This window comes from Acipenser ruthenus, chromosome 43 (genome assembly GCF_902713425.1).
Source record: "Acipenser ruthenus chromosome 43, fAciRut3.2 maternal haplotype, whole genome shotgun sequence".
In the NCBI taxonomy this organism is placed as follows: domain Eukaryota; kingdom Metazoa; phylum Chordata; class Actinopteri; order Acipenseriformes; family Acipenseridae; genus Acipenser; species Acipenser ruthenus.
The window spans coordinates 8,349,842-8,363,000 of record NC_081231.1 but is presented as its reverse complement, the minus strand read 5'-3'; the positions used below and the strand labels follow the sequence as shown (position 1 = coordinate 8,363,000).

The following is a 13,159-nucleotide window of genomic DNA, read 5'->3' as shown; positions in this document are numbered from 1 at the left end:
TCTCAGTGTCTCGCTGGTTTTGATTGTTATTCACTCACCCCTCCTCTCTCCTCAGAGTCCTGGTTGTGGATCATTGCTGCTCTCAGTGTCTCGCTGGTTTTGATTGTTATTCACTCACCCCTCCTCTCTCCTCTCAGAGTCCTGGTCGTGGATCATTGCTGCTCTCAGTGTCTCGCTGGTTTTGATTGTTATTCACTCACCCCTCCTCTCTCCTCAGAGTCCTGGTTGTGGATCATTGCTGCTCTGTGTCTTGCTGGTTTTGATTGTTATTCACTCACCCTCCTCTGCTCTCAGAGTCCTGGTCGTGGATCATTGCTGCTCTCAGTGCCTCTGGTTTTGATTGTTATTCACTCACCCCTCCTCTCTCCTCAGAGTCCTGGTCGTGGATCATTGCTGCTCTCAGTGTCTCTGGTTTTGACTGTTATTCACTCACCTCTCCTCTCTCCTCAGAGTCCTGGTCGTGGATCATTGCTGCTCTCAGTGTCTCTGGTTTTGATTGTTATTCACTCACCCCTCCTCTCTCCTCAGAGTCCTGGTTGTGGATCATTGCTGCTCTGTGTCTCGCTGGTTTTGATTGTTATTCACTCACCCTCCTCTGCTCTCAGAGTCCTGGTCGTGGATCATTGCTGCTCTCAGTGCCTCTGGTTTTGATTGTTATTCACTCACCCCTCCTCTCTCCTCAGAGTCCTGGTCGTGGATCATTGCTGCTCTCAGTGTCTCTGGTTTTGATTGTTATTCACTCACCCCTCCTCTCTCCTCAGAGTCCTGGTCGTGGATCATTGCTGCTCTCAGTGTCTCTGGTTTTGATTGTTATTCACTCACCTCTCCTCTCTCCTCAGAGTCCTGGTCGTGGATCATTGCTGCTCTCAGTGTCTCACTGGGTTTGATTTTTTTTTTTCCTGTCACACTATTGCTGTTCTACCGATACAAGACCAAAGGTGAGACTCACACTCTGAATTTACTATGAAAGGCTGATTGAAGATTACATTTCAGACATTGAGAAAGACTCCATTCAAAACTTTTGTTAGACTTAATAGTGATAAGTTTAGAAATACTAAAACAATCTTAATCAATTCAAGAACAAACATTACGTCCAGTTCTTTCATTGAATATCTTGAGACACTTCTATTAGAAACCTTTGTCATTTAAGTTATGCCATTTATGTTAGTATTTCCTTTGTTATAATACTGAATGATACAACACAGACCTCACAGCAGTCATGCAGGATGGGCTGGAATTACTAAGCTTTGGTTCCATTACAGAGCTCTCCAGCATTTTAAAGGCTTAGAGAACTTACTGCAGCCAGAGCGTATTAAATCAAGCCAATTGAATTGTTCCACCTTGTCCGTTTCCTTGTGTATTAACATATTAACATTCCAACTGTGTTGTGTCATCAATAGATTACATTTCCATGTACAAACACATCAACTATTGTCACATTGTGATTAGAAATATGCACCCCCCAACTTTTAAATAGAAAAAAACACTAATGATGCAACCGAACCATGAACATGTGTAAAAAAAAGAATTAAAAAATATCTTTCAGGAATGTGTAGTAATAAGTGTCAATGAAAAATTGCATAATTGCATTTGTAATTAATTGAAATGAAACTTCAATTTAACTTCACTTAAGTTTAATAATTATATATGTGTGTGTGTGTGTGTGTGTGTTATGACTTACAGTAGGTTATAGTGCAGCTAGGCTGTAATTGCAGTACAGTCGAACTCAAGCTACTCTAAAAGCTGTACACTCTGTAATACACTCTGCTGAGTCCCAAAGCACTGCTGTATCACAGCTGCAGTTCATTTACCATATGGATAGATCAAATTACACAGACCAAACCAACTCCAGTAAAACAATCATACCTTTACAACATGTTTCCTTTATTTCCAGGTTTTCTGTTCATTGCTGCTAAATCAAGGTAAGAATATAGAGCTTAATATCAGTTACAAGCGGCTGCAATGGCTGATAGAATATGTGCTGGCATGACTCTTGTAGCTCTGGGCATGTTGTGACTGCTGTGCTGCAGGTACTCATCATGCTGTGCCATTGAGATCTCACTCTGCACACACATGGTGCTGCAGTGTGTTTGAAACCTGGAAGGATCCATAGAAAACACATTGACAAGATTTAGTTTCTTCCCTGAAACCTGTGTGAAACTCTGACCAAACCAGCTTGTTTCACCATGAATTCAGGCGATTTTAAGCCCTGAATCAGATTATTAAACTGATCCGCTGTGACTGTGTGGAGATCCATTGCATTTCAATGGGTGATTATACCCACTAATTTCACATCTCACAACTGCAGGGATTTTAGGGATGTAACATCTGTCTTTCACATTCAGAGAGAGGTCGGGACCATTCTGGGACACTGAATGCATTATACTGCTATTTAGAGGTGAACTATAGTCATATTACAACATTATTATTATTATTATTTATTTCTTAGCAGAAGCCCTTATCCAGGGTGACTTACAATTATTACAAGATATCACATTATTTTTACATACAATTACCCATTTATACAGTTAGGTTTTTACTGGAGCAATATAGGTAAAGTACCTTGCTCAAGGCTACAGCAGCAGTGTCCCCCAACTGGGATTGTACCCATGACCCTCCGGTCAAGAGTCCAGAGCCCTAACCACTACTCCACACTGCTGAACACATACTACTACTACTTAATAAGACTGCTGATGGACCATATTAAAGATCAGCCAATTATCAATTATCAGCCATATATGCTATGATTTTTAAAGTGTTCTGAAACCAGTTGTAACAGGGAGGGTGTGTTCTGACTGTCTGGTACATGCATAGTGCTGCAGAAAGAGGGCAGCAGCCTCGTAAGATCCGCCTGTCAGTCATGGCAATGACACATACAGGAGGGACGAGGGTGTGTGGTCTCTCCCTCTCTCTGAATGGTTGGGAGGTGGGCCTTGAGGGATTGCTGGGCCTATAAAATAACGCTCTGTTCTCTCAGCTCTGCCCCTTTAGGACAACAAACAAGCGATCAGAGGCTCTATTGCTGGACCGAGAACGGCTGGAGAATGAAAACAAAACAAAATAAAATATAGGGGTAGCGAAGAAACCGTGGGCAGGCCCCAAAAGTATAGACAGTAGTCTGAGGGAACGGTGGAGTGTAGGATGGAGACCCGGACCGTGCGGGTAGCGATGGTCAGGGAAACGCTGCAGAGTGCAGCACCTTTATTTTGTAGTTTTGTTAGTAGTGTTTTGTTTTCCATTTTTCTTAGTGTCATTTGTTTTCATTATTATTTTGAGCACTTGTATGTGCACTGGACTGTATACCGATATTGGTAACCCAGTGGTCCTGATTACTGTTGTCAGTATTCAGGCCATGGACAACAGCGCCCTCTGTGGGTAAAAATAAATAAGTGCGCCTGAGCGGCGTTACAAATAAAGTTTTGTCTCCTGTGTGTCAGTGAATTGCCCACCACCCTTCCACACCAGTCCTGCTGTATTAGTTTACATGAGAAGCAGAATAAACCCATTTTGAATTGGGAATCAGTCAGTCCCAGTTAGGATAACAGGCTGGCAGAAATTGGATTTCTCTGGATCTCAGAGACTGTGCCTATGTGCTCTTAGACTGCAGGTAGAATCAGCTGCAGGCAGCCCCAGTTTGATGCTACAAACTGAGATTGAGTTCTCTGGTCTGGTTTCATAGTGCTCATGGAAACAGAGCAACAGTAATGAGGCTCCTATCCTCCCTGGTACATTGATCCCCTCTCTCTGTCTCTTACAGGCACCCTGCAGATCAGGCTCCTGCACAGCCCTCGAGGGGAACGGAGCTCTCCGGACTTGGACAGGAGCCTGGTGAGTTACTGACAGATAAGAACTCTGCTCACAGAGCTTTAACTCAGCAAGAATAAAATAGTCTGACAGTTTTTGATGAAGCCAATGGCAGTCTACTACAGTATTTTTATGAATAGCAAAATATATTCACTTAATAAACAGACTTGAAAAAACATTATTGAATAGGGATCATAGTTTAAGATGTAAAATAATCTAATTACTGTAGAAATAATCTTGCCTAGAATATAATTTAGTCTCTAGTGTTTTCATTGCTATTGGTGAACAAAAATGGTGAAAGCCTTTTGTACTCTTTCTATTAATAGCTTAAAAAATACTATTACAAATTGTGAGCGAGAGTGCTCTATTTTGTAAGACTCTGACTGAATATGCTATTCTAAAGACTGAGTCAGAAACAGAAATGGCGAACCAATATTTGAGATTTTATTTACAAAGAAAACAAAAGTAGAGACAAAACTAAATATGAGCACCAAAATAAAAACTAACCCAGGTCTGGGCACTAACTCACTTTTTCAAGCCCTGACTATTGATTAGGGAGTGGCTAATCCACACCCTAATAATAAAGAAGAACTGTACACACAAACATAAGGCAATTAAATCCCATAAAGATTTACTTTAAGTCCACTGGTACATGCACCTTTTCTTTTCAGTCTTTTAATTGTCCACACTTGGTGCACTTTAGTCCAGTAAAGAAAAAGAAACACAGCATCTCTTCCTTGTTCCCGGGTAACCACGTTGGCTTGCCAGCCACTCCACCAATTAAGTATAGGAATATGTATTCCGGTTGTAGTGCTTGTACTCACAGATTGTTGTAGCGTTGCAGGTAAGTTTATATCCAGTTTCAGAGCAGTGTCTTCAGTATTACTGTTCTGTCCTTTGCGTTGAATTGCGTACACCAAACGCTTATCTTTAAACAGCGCACCTTGCTGTATTTACGTATTTCACCGTCCTTTGAAGACTGTCCCTCACAGCCTCTGCTCGCTGTATAACCGTGCCACCGTTCAGTTTAGTACTCACAATATTTTCCACTCTTTGGCCTCAACAGGCACGTCCTGCTAGGGTTTTTTTATAACGCTTAAAAAAAAAACCAATCCAACACTCAGGCCTCACTGCCGTACCACCACCTCTTACTACAAAACACTCCCCTTTATATTACCCAGAATCCCGCCGTTACAGAGCCCCTGAGTTCCAGGAACTAGGGGAATTGTAGTCTTTTAAGCGGCGGCCATTTTAAAACAAACGAAAAGAAAATCTTGTGACCAACAGTACAGTTATAGCTGTTCTTTAAATAGAAATCCCTACTATTTCTATCGGAACTAACACCCGATAACCATCTATTTATCACAAAATCTGAATTGCAATAAGTATGTGGTAAGATTTACTGGCGTTATTTTGTTATCTAGTTATCTTGTTAACTGTTTCAAACTTTACAATTAGTTACTGTTGAAAAGATGCATTCCTAATGCATGCAGATGCAGACAGTGATGGTGTATATACTGCCCTGGGCAGTGTGCTTGCAGAAAGGACCCGTTCTTGTTCAGATGCAGATGCAGATGCAGAAGCAGACAGTGATGGTGTATATACGGCCCTGGGCAGTGTGCTTGCAGAAAGGACCTGTTCTTGTTCTGATGCAGATGCAGATGCAGACAGTGATGGTGTATATACTGCCCTGGGCAGTGTGCTTGCAGAAAGGACCTGTTCTTGTTCTGATGCAGATGCAGATGCAGACAGTGATGGTGTATATACTGCCCTGGGCAGTGTGCTTGCAGAAAGGACCTGTTCTTGTTCTGATGCAGATGCAGATGCAGACAGTGATGGTGTATACACTGTCCTGGGCAGTGTGCTTGCAGAAAGGACCTGTTCTTGTTCTGATGCAGATGCAGATGCAGACAGTGATGGTGTATATGCTGCCCTGGGCAGTGTGCTTGCAGAAAGGACCTGTTCTTGTTCTGATGCAGATGCAGATGCAGACAGTGATGGTGCATATACTGCCCTGGGCAGTGTGCTTGCAGAAAGGACCTGTTCTTGTTCTGATGCTGGATGCAGATGCAGACAGTGATGGTGTATATACTGCCCTGGGCAGTGTGCTTGCAGAAAGGACCTGTTCTTGTTCTGATGCAGATGCAGATGCAGACAGTGATGGGGTATATACTGCCCTGGCAGTGTTGCTGCAGAAAGGACCTGTTCTTGTTCTGATGCTGGTCCTTTCTTTTTTTTCTGTTCTGTATTTCCAGGTAACTCCACAGCATCCAACCTAGAGATTGTATACGCAGAAGTGAAGCCAAACCAACAGAACAAAGGTCAGGGCCTCTGGAACTCCTCTCTCTCCCATCCCACTTGACACCTTCTCTCCCTGGTGCACCATTGGGATCCTCAATACATCTCTCTGATAGTGAAGCCTTGTATTCAAGTGTAGTCATGAAGATGAACTCTCCAAGGAAGAATTGCTTCAGTTAGTGTATCACACTGCTTTAGGTTATGTGGAGGCTGGCTGTCTCTCTGTCCAACTGTCTGTATGTCCCATGTACATTTTTACATACATCTAGAGAATTGCATATCCAGATATGGTAAATTTGAAAAGGAAATTCTTCAGCACGTAATGTAGAGTATCAGAATGTGTTTATTTATGGAGGTGCCATGTCTATCTGTCCGTCACACTTACATTGGTACAGCTAAGGCCAAAAGTTTTGTATCATCCTATAGAATTAACTCATTTTGCTTCATAAAGTCGAATGAAATCTGTTGAATAATGTTACTTTATCACATTGAATTACATATCACTTTGTAGTTTTTCATATACTTAACAAAAAACTGACAAATTGAAAAATGTGACATTTTGAAATCTAAATACTGTACTACTATTATGGCTTCCGGTAGACTTTTGCGATTTCTTTGATTACATGATGTTAAGTAAAAGATCATTTAAGTGATGTTTATATAGTTTTTTTTATGTCTTAATCCTAAAATTCTAGGTGATGCAATACTTTTGGCCATAGCTGTATCTCTATCTAGAGAAATGCATATTTAGTTGTTATGAAATTTGGTCTGGACATGCTTTAGCAAAAGCTACTGAATGTCAGAATCTGTATATGTAGGCATTTCATCTGTCCTTATGTTAAACAGTAGGTTGTTTATCTATGATCTGAAAACTTCCATTTTCCTCTGTGTGATTCATGAGAGATTTGGACATTAGTGGCCTTATGGATACTGCTTTAATTCAATAGTTTGGAGGGGCTTTTGTGTCGCAACACTACAATATAAACCTAGGATCTAAAGTGACTGGCATGTCGTTTAATTATTCTATTGATATTTTCAGCTAAACCCCGACCAAAACATGACTGTGACGTCCTGTACTCTGCTGTCCTTGTCAAGAAACCAGAAAGTAAGAATGACAGAAAATCCTCTCTGCGCCACCTGCGGAGATACAGAGACAAACAAAGACACCCCCAGAAATGTTTTATTCATGTTTCAGTTAGAGGATCTCAAGCCTGTTTGACAGGGGAACCCCATTTCAAAACCTGTTTTAAACTAAAAAGAAAGTATCCATTTTGAATTATACTGTTTTCATTTTTACATTTTCCAGGTTTCTCAAAATCATGAGAATCCGTTGTCTGTGTTATATCTTCAGCTTCAGAAACAGCCATGTTAAATCCTAACTGCTTACAAATAGGTGCGCAGCAAAGGCGTTTTATAGATTCCTAAAGCCAGTGGAACACGAGGCAAGCTTCAGCCAAACATTTCTGGCAGCTTCTGAAGCAGCTAGCTGATACAGTAGCAACATGTTTACCAAACTTAACATCACTTTCATAGTGTTGATTCACCTCTGTTAGTAGTTGATGGAAACTTTGCATGAAAAGGTTGCTGAAAGTTGCCTTGTGTTTCATGGACTTTACACAGCAGCTTGGTATGGGTAGAACTTCCAGAGTTATCTAACTAATGTATTCTTCCTGCTTAGGTTAAATGTTCTGTTTCAGACCCATTATGGTGACTTCTTAAAAGTGTATGGTCACAGTAAAGCACTCAGAAACATGTCTAATGTCTGGTGCATGTGGTATCCCAGAGTGTAACCATTAACAATCAAAAATAAATAGCACACATGTGGTGTTTTTCACAGACACCAGAGGCAGAGTGTTACATGCTGACAGGTTAGCGATACCAGATGAACTTGAGGATTAGACATGTTTCCGAGAGCTCCACTCTGGCCATCCCAGTGCATTAAACATCACCAAGATGTAATGACTGAAAAATAAAACCATGTGAAGTTAATCTGAAATAATAATGCATCAGATAAGGGAACTCCAGTATTTCATACTTATACAACACGTTTCTCTTAAGCATTATGCAATTGTCATCAATGTTTTCGTAAGCACACTACTGAAAAAAGATCTGAACTATTTTAACTTGGAGTACTCAAATCAAGACTGTTAAAAACGATATATCCATGTGCAATATACCAATGGAATGACTGACTACCCTTCTCACACTCAATAATCCACAGTGTGAATCCCTACCTGTATTTATTCCCCCAGATAACCCCAGTGCTGCAGACAACAGTGACGTCCTTTATTCAGAGCTCGACATGAGGAATGTGAATAAGAAGAAGAAGAAGGGTATAAAACCTGTCTCTCCTCCCCTCAACACTCTGTATTGGACAGACTTCCTAATACCCCTCCACACAGTGTTTCTATAAGGAATAATATCAACTGTTAATGTTTCTAATGTAGAATGAACGCTGTACCCTTTACACTCCCCTCCAGCCAGTACTGGAACACATGGGGGGGGAGTGGTGGGGGGGGGGGATTTGTTTTTCCCTTTCACCCCGACCCTGACAACTTGTTCTCTAAAATAAGTATTGAGAAATTGATCTGCTGAGAAGAGTGACAGAATAATGTCCCCTAGCCTTGTACATACTGTATAACTTGTCATCTAGAAGCTGTGTACAACATGTCAATAAAGATACCCTGAATGGGTGTGCTCTCCAGTACATTTCTTTGCTAAACATGTTATTGTTAATTTCTATACTGAATGAACATTAAAAAAGGGCCAGATTTTCAAACGCTGATCATTTTCATGCAGTATCATCTCTTTATTTCTCAGGTAAAACCCTGGCAGATAACAAACCTGAGGTGTTGTACTCTGAGATCAACCAAGCAAAGCCCTCAGGTAAGCACTGCTGGAGAGTATCTAGAACCCCTCCTCTCTGTGTCTCCTCCCTCTATTAATCAGGGTGCATTTCACAGGCAAACCCACAGCAGCTAACAGCCCTGAGGTATTGTAATCTAAACTGTAAGCAGTGCTGGAGAGTATCTAGAACCCCTCCTCTCTGTGTCTCCTCCCTCTATTAATCAGGGTGCATTTCACAGGCAAACCCACAGCAGCTAACAGCCCTGAGGTATTGTAATCTAAACTGTAAGCAGTGCTGGAGAGTATCTAGAACCCCTCCTCTCTGTGTCTCCTCCCTCTATTAATCAGGGTGCATTTCACAGGTAAACCCACAGCAGCTAACAGCCCTGAGGTATTGTAATCTAAACTGTAAGCACTGCTGGAGAGTATCTCGAACCCCTCCTCTCTGTGTCTCCTCCCTCTATTAATCAGGGTGCATTTCACAGGCAAACCCACAGCAGCTAACAGCCCTGAGGTATTGTAATCTAAACTGTAAGCACTGCTGGAGAGTATCTAGAACCCTCCTCTCTGTGTCTCCTCCCTCTATTAATCAGGGTGCATTTCACAGGCAAACCCACAGCAGCTAACAGCCCTGAGGTATTGTAATCTAAACTGTAAGCACTGCTGGAGAGTATCTAGAACCGCTCCTCTCTGTGTCTCCTCCCTCTATTAATCAGGGTGCATTTCACAGGCAAACCCACAGCAGATAATGCAGAGTCCATGTATGCCACAGTCCTCCCAAAGAAGAAATGAAGGCAAGTTTTTCTACAGTAACTTTCTCTTCCCTGTTCCTTAAATCATTTCCCCATCTCCCTTCCAGACCCTCGGGTCCAGCACTAAACACTGTAGCCAAACTCATTCCCTCCCAGTCATTCTCCCCTACCCCCTAGAGCCACAATCCATCCCTCCCAGTCATTCACCCCTACCCCCTAGAGCCACAATCCCTCCCTCCCAGTCATTCACCTCTACCCACTAGAGCCACAATCCCTCCCTCCCAGTCATTCACCTCTACCCACTAGAGCCACAATCCCTCCCTCCCAGTCATTCACCCCCTACCCACTAGAGACACAATCCCTCCCTCCCAGTCATTCACCCCTACCCACTAGAGCCACAATCCCTCCCCCCCAGTCATTCACCCCTACCCACTAGAGCCACAATCCCTCCCTCCCAGTCATTCACCCCTACCCACTAGAGCCACAATCTCTCCCTCCCTCCCATACAGCTCTCTTCTCGGCTTGTTTCAGTGTGTGAAGAACTGACTATTTTCTCGCCTCTCTCTGACCCACATCAGTAAAGGAAGAGGGTCCCCAGGGATGAGAGCCAGCCTGAATCCAGAGACACTGAGAAGGAGAGCATGTCAGAGATCACAGTCCCTCCTGAATTTAGAGAATATCCCTGGGATTCAGGCCTGTTCCTGGCTATTGAATTGGTTTGGCATTTTAGGATAGAGTTACTGGGCCATTCAGAAAAAAAAAAAAAAAACATTGTGCTTTTACTGTACAGACACTGTTTGTTCCAACAAGCTATAAAACAACCTGTGTGACAATTCTGACTTGTTTTCTTCTTTTGTTTTTGTTCATTTCTTTTTTTAATGTTTTTATTTGGGGGGGCAGTGGTGCAGTCTTGAACTGGAGGAAGTGCATCTTGTTTTGTTGTTTTATCGTTGAACTGGAGGAAGTGCATCTTGTTTTGTTGTTTTATCGTTGAACTGGAGGAAGTGCATCTTGTTTTGTTGTTTTATCATTGAACTGGAGGAAGTGCATCTTGTTTTGTTGTTTTATCGTTGAACTGGAGGAAGTGCATCTTGTTTTGTTGTTTTATCGTTGAACTGGAGGAAGTGCATCTTGTTTTGTTGTTGTTTTATTGTTGAACTGGAGGAAGTGCATCTTGTTTTGTTGTTTTATCGTTGAACTGGAGGAAGTGCATCTTGTTTTGTTGTTTTATCGTTGAACTGGAGGAAGTGCATCTTGTTTTGTTGTTGTTTTATCGTTGAACTGGAGGAAGTGCATCTTGTTTTGTTGTTTTATCGTTGAACTGGAGGAAGTGCATCTTGTTTTGTTGTTTTATCGTTGAACTGGAGGAAGTGCATCTTGTTTTGTTGTTGTTTTATCATTGAACTGGAGGAAGTGCATCTTGTTTTGTTGTTTTATCGTTGAACTGGAGGAAGTGCATCTTGTTTTGTTGTTGTTTTATCGTTGAACTGGAGGAAGTGCATCTTGTTTTGTTGTTGTTTTATCGTTGAACTGGAGAAAGAGCATCTTGTTTTGTTGTTGTTTTATCGTTGAACTGGAGGAAGTGCATCTTGTTTTGTTGTTTTATCGTTGAACTGGAGGAAGTGCGTCTTGTTTTGTTGTTTTATCGTTGAACTGGAGGAAGTGCATCTTGTTTTGTTGTTTTATCGTTGAACTGGAGGAAGTGCGTCTTGTTTTGTTGTTTTATCGTTGAACTGGAGGAAGTGCATCTTGTTTTGTTGTTGTTTTATCGTTGAACTGGAGGAAGTGCGTCTTGTTTTGTTGTTTTATCGTTGAACTGGAGGAAGTGCATCTTGTTTTGTTGTTGTTTTATTGTTGAACTGGAGGAAGTGTATCTTGTTTTGTTGTGGTTTTGACTCAGAACTGTGTATGTTCCAGTGTATAGACTGCTGCAGGCAATCCGGGTTGCATTAAAAAAAATAACACTGTAACAACGCAAACAAGATATTCTATTTGAGTGGCCGTTTGATTGTAGCCCTTCAAAAGTTACAAGCTGTCAAATTGCAACCAAAAAGTCCAAGTTTAAATGCTCCAATGTATCCAGTAGGTGGCACCAAAACGCTGTTCAACTTTTACATTGTACAGCTTAGACTGCATTCTGTTGGTTTGTATTGGTTGATAATGTACATTCATCCATCTTTAAGAAGTTCAGTAAAAAGGGGGACCTGGATACAGAATCACTGGTATTTTTGTGATGCAATGCTGAAATGATATATTTTTACCACAATATAAAGCATGCTTGTATTGCTTCTGTTTAAAAACACATTTTTTAATTCTTAGTTTAAACTGCTGCATAATAAAGTGAATGGACACAAATGTGTGTGTTGAGTTTTTAAGCTACACTAATTTGATCAACGCATTTTGCTTTTTAAATGAACCTTCAATGTAACTTCTAAGTTTTCTTCCTCTTTCTTAACCCTTTGTAAATCACCCAGTTCATTGCTCTGTGTGTCTGCATGCCTAGTATGACGAGTAAGTGACCAGGGTCTATACCAACACTATGTACACAATACCTTCTCAAGTTTTACTCCCAAAGCAGTAAAAACGATTGTTTCAAAATCCAGCAGTTTATATGTAGGCTTGGTGGTCCAGTGGTTTAAGAAAGGGGCTTGATACCAGGAGGTTCCTGGTTCAAATCCCTGCTCAGCCACTAAGTCACTGTGTGTGACCCTGAGCAAGTCACTTAACCTTCTTGTGCTCCATCCTTCGGATGAGACGTAAAACAAACAAGGTCCTATTGGAAGTGACTCTGCAGCAGCAGTTGATGCATAGTTCACCCCCCTAGTTTTTGTAAGACGCTTTGGATAAGTGTCCCACAGTAAAGTGATGCACAGACGAGCAGCGAGGCCATCATGAACTGCACCCCTTCCCGCGGCCCCCCGTCCGGCAGCTCCACCCGGCTGTGCAGCAGCTGCACTCCAGCCATGAAGCGCCCGACCACCCCCAGCGTGCACAGCCCTTTGGTTATCAACCAGGCCTGATTTGGGCCAGCCCTGCTCAATATAAATCTGACCCTTACTTTGGCCCTTACCATCAGAGTGAAGTTGTGAGCACACAGGTTCTAGAGGCACATCATGCCACGAACAAAAGAAATTCCTGAAGACCTCCGGAAAAAAGTTGTTGATGCCGATCAGTCTGGAAAGGGTTACAAAGCCATTTCTAAGGCTCGGGGTCTCCACCGAACCACAGTCAGAGCCATACTGTCCAAATGGAGAAAGTTTGGGACAGTAGTGAATCTTCCCAGGAGTGGCCGTCCTGCCAAAATCTCTCCAAGAGCAAAGCGTAAAATCGTCCAGGAAGTCACAAAGAACCCTAGAACAACATCCAGGGATCTGCAGGCCTCTCTCGCCTCGGCTAAGGTCAGTGTTCATGACTCCACCATCAGAAAGACACTGGGCAAAAATGGGATTCATGGCAGA

At 42.1% G+C, this 13,159-nt stretch overlaps 1 long non-coding RNA gene across 3 annotated transcripts; it reads left to right on the top strand.

Annotated features, from left to right (window-relative positions):
• Positions 1-3,762: 3,762 nt before the first annotated feature.
• LOC131709404 (uncharacterized) lies at positions 3,763-9,748 on the top strand. 3 transcript variants are annotated; one of them, XR_009311507.1, is made up of 6 exons: positions 3,763-3,828; positions 6,060-6,125; positions 7,142-7,207; positions 8,355-8,435; positions 8,923-8,988; positions 9,680-9,748. It is a non-coding gene; the product is annotated as an uncharacterized LOC131709404 (long non-coding RNA). The 3 variants fall into 3 exon arrangements; XR_009311508.1 differs by lacking the exon at positions 3,763-3,828 and adding an exon at positions 4,997-5,189; XR_009311506.1 differs by lacking the exon at positions 3,763-3,828 and adding an exon at positions 4,997-5,196.
• The last annotated feature ends 3,411 nt before the right edge of the window (positions 9,749-13,159 follow it).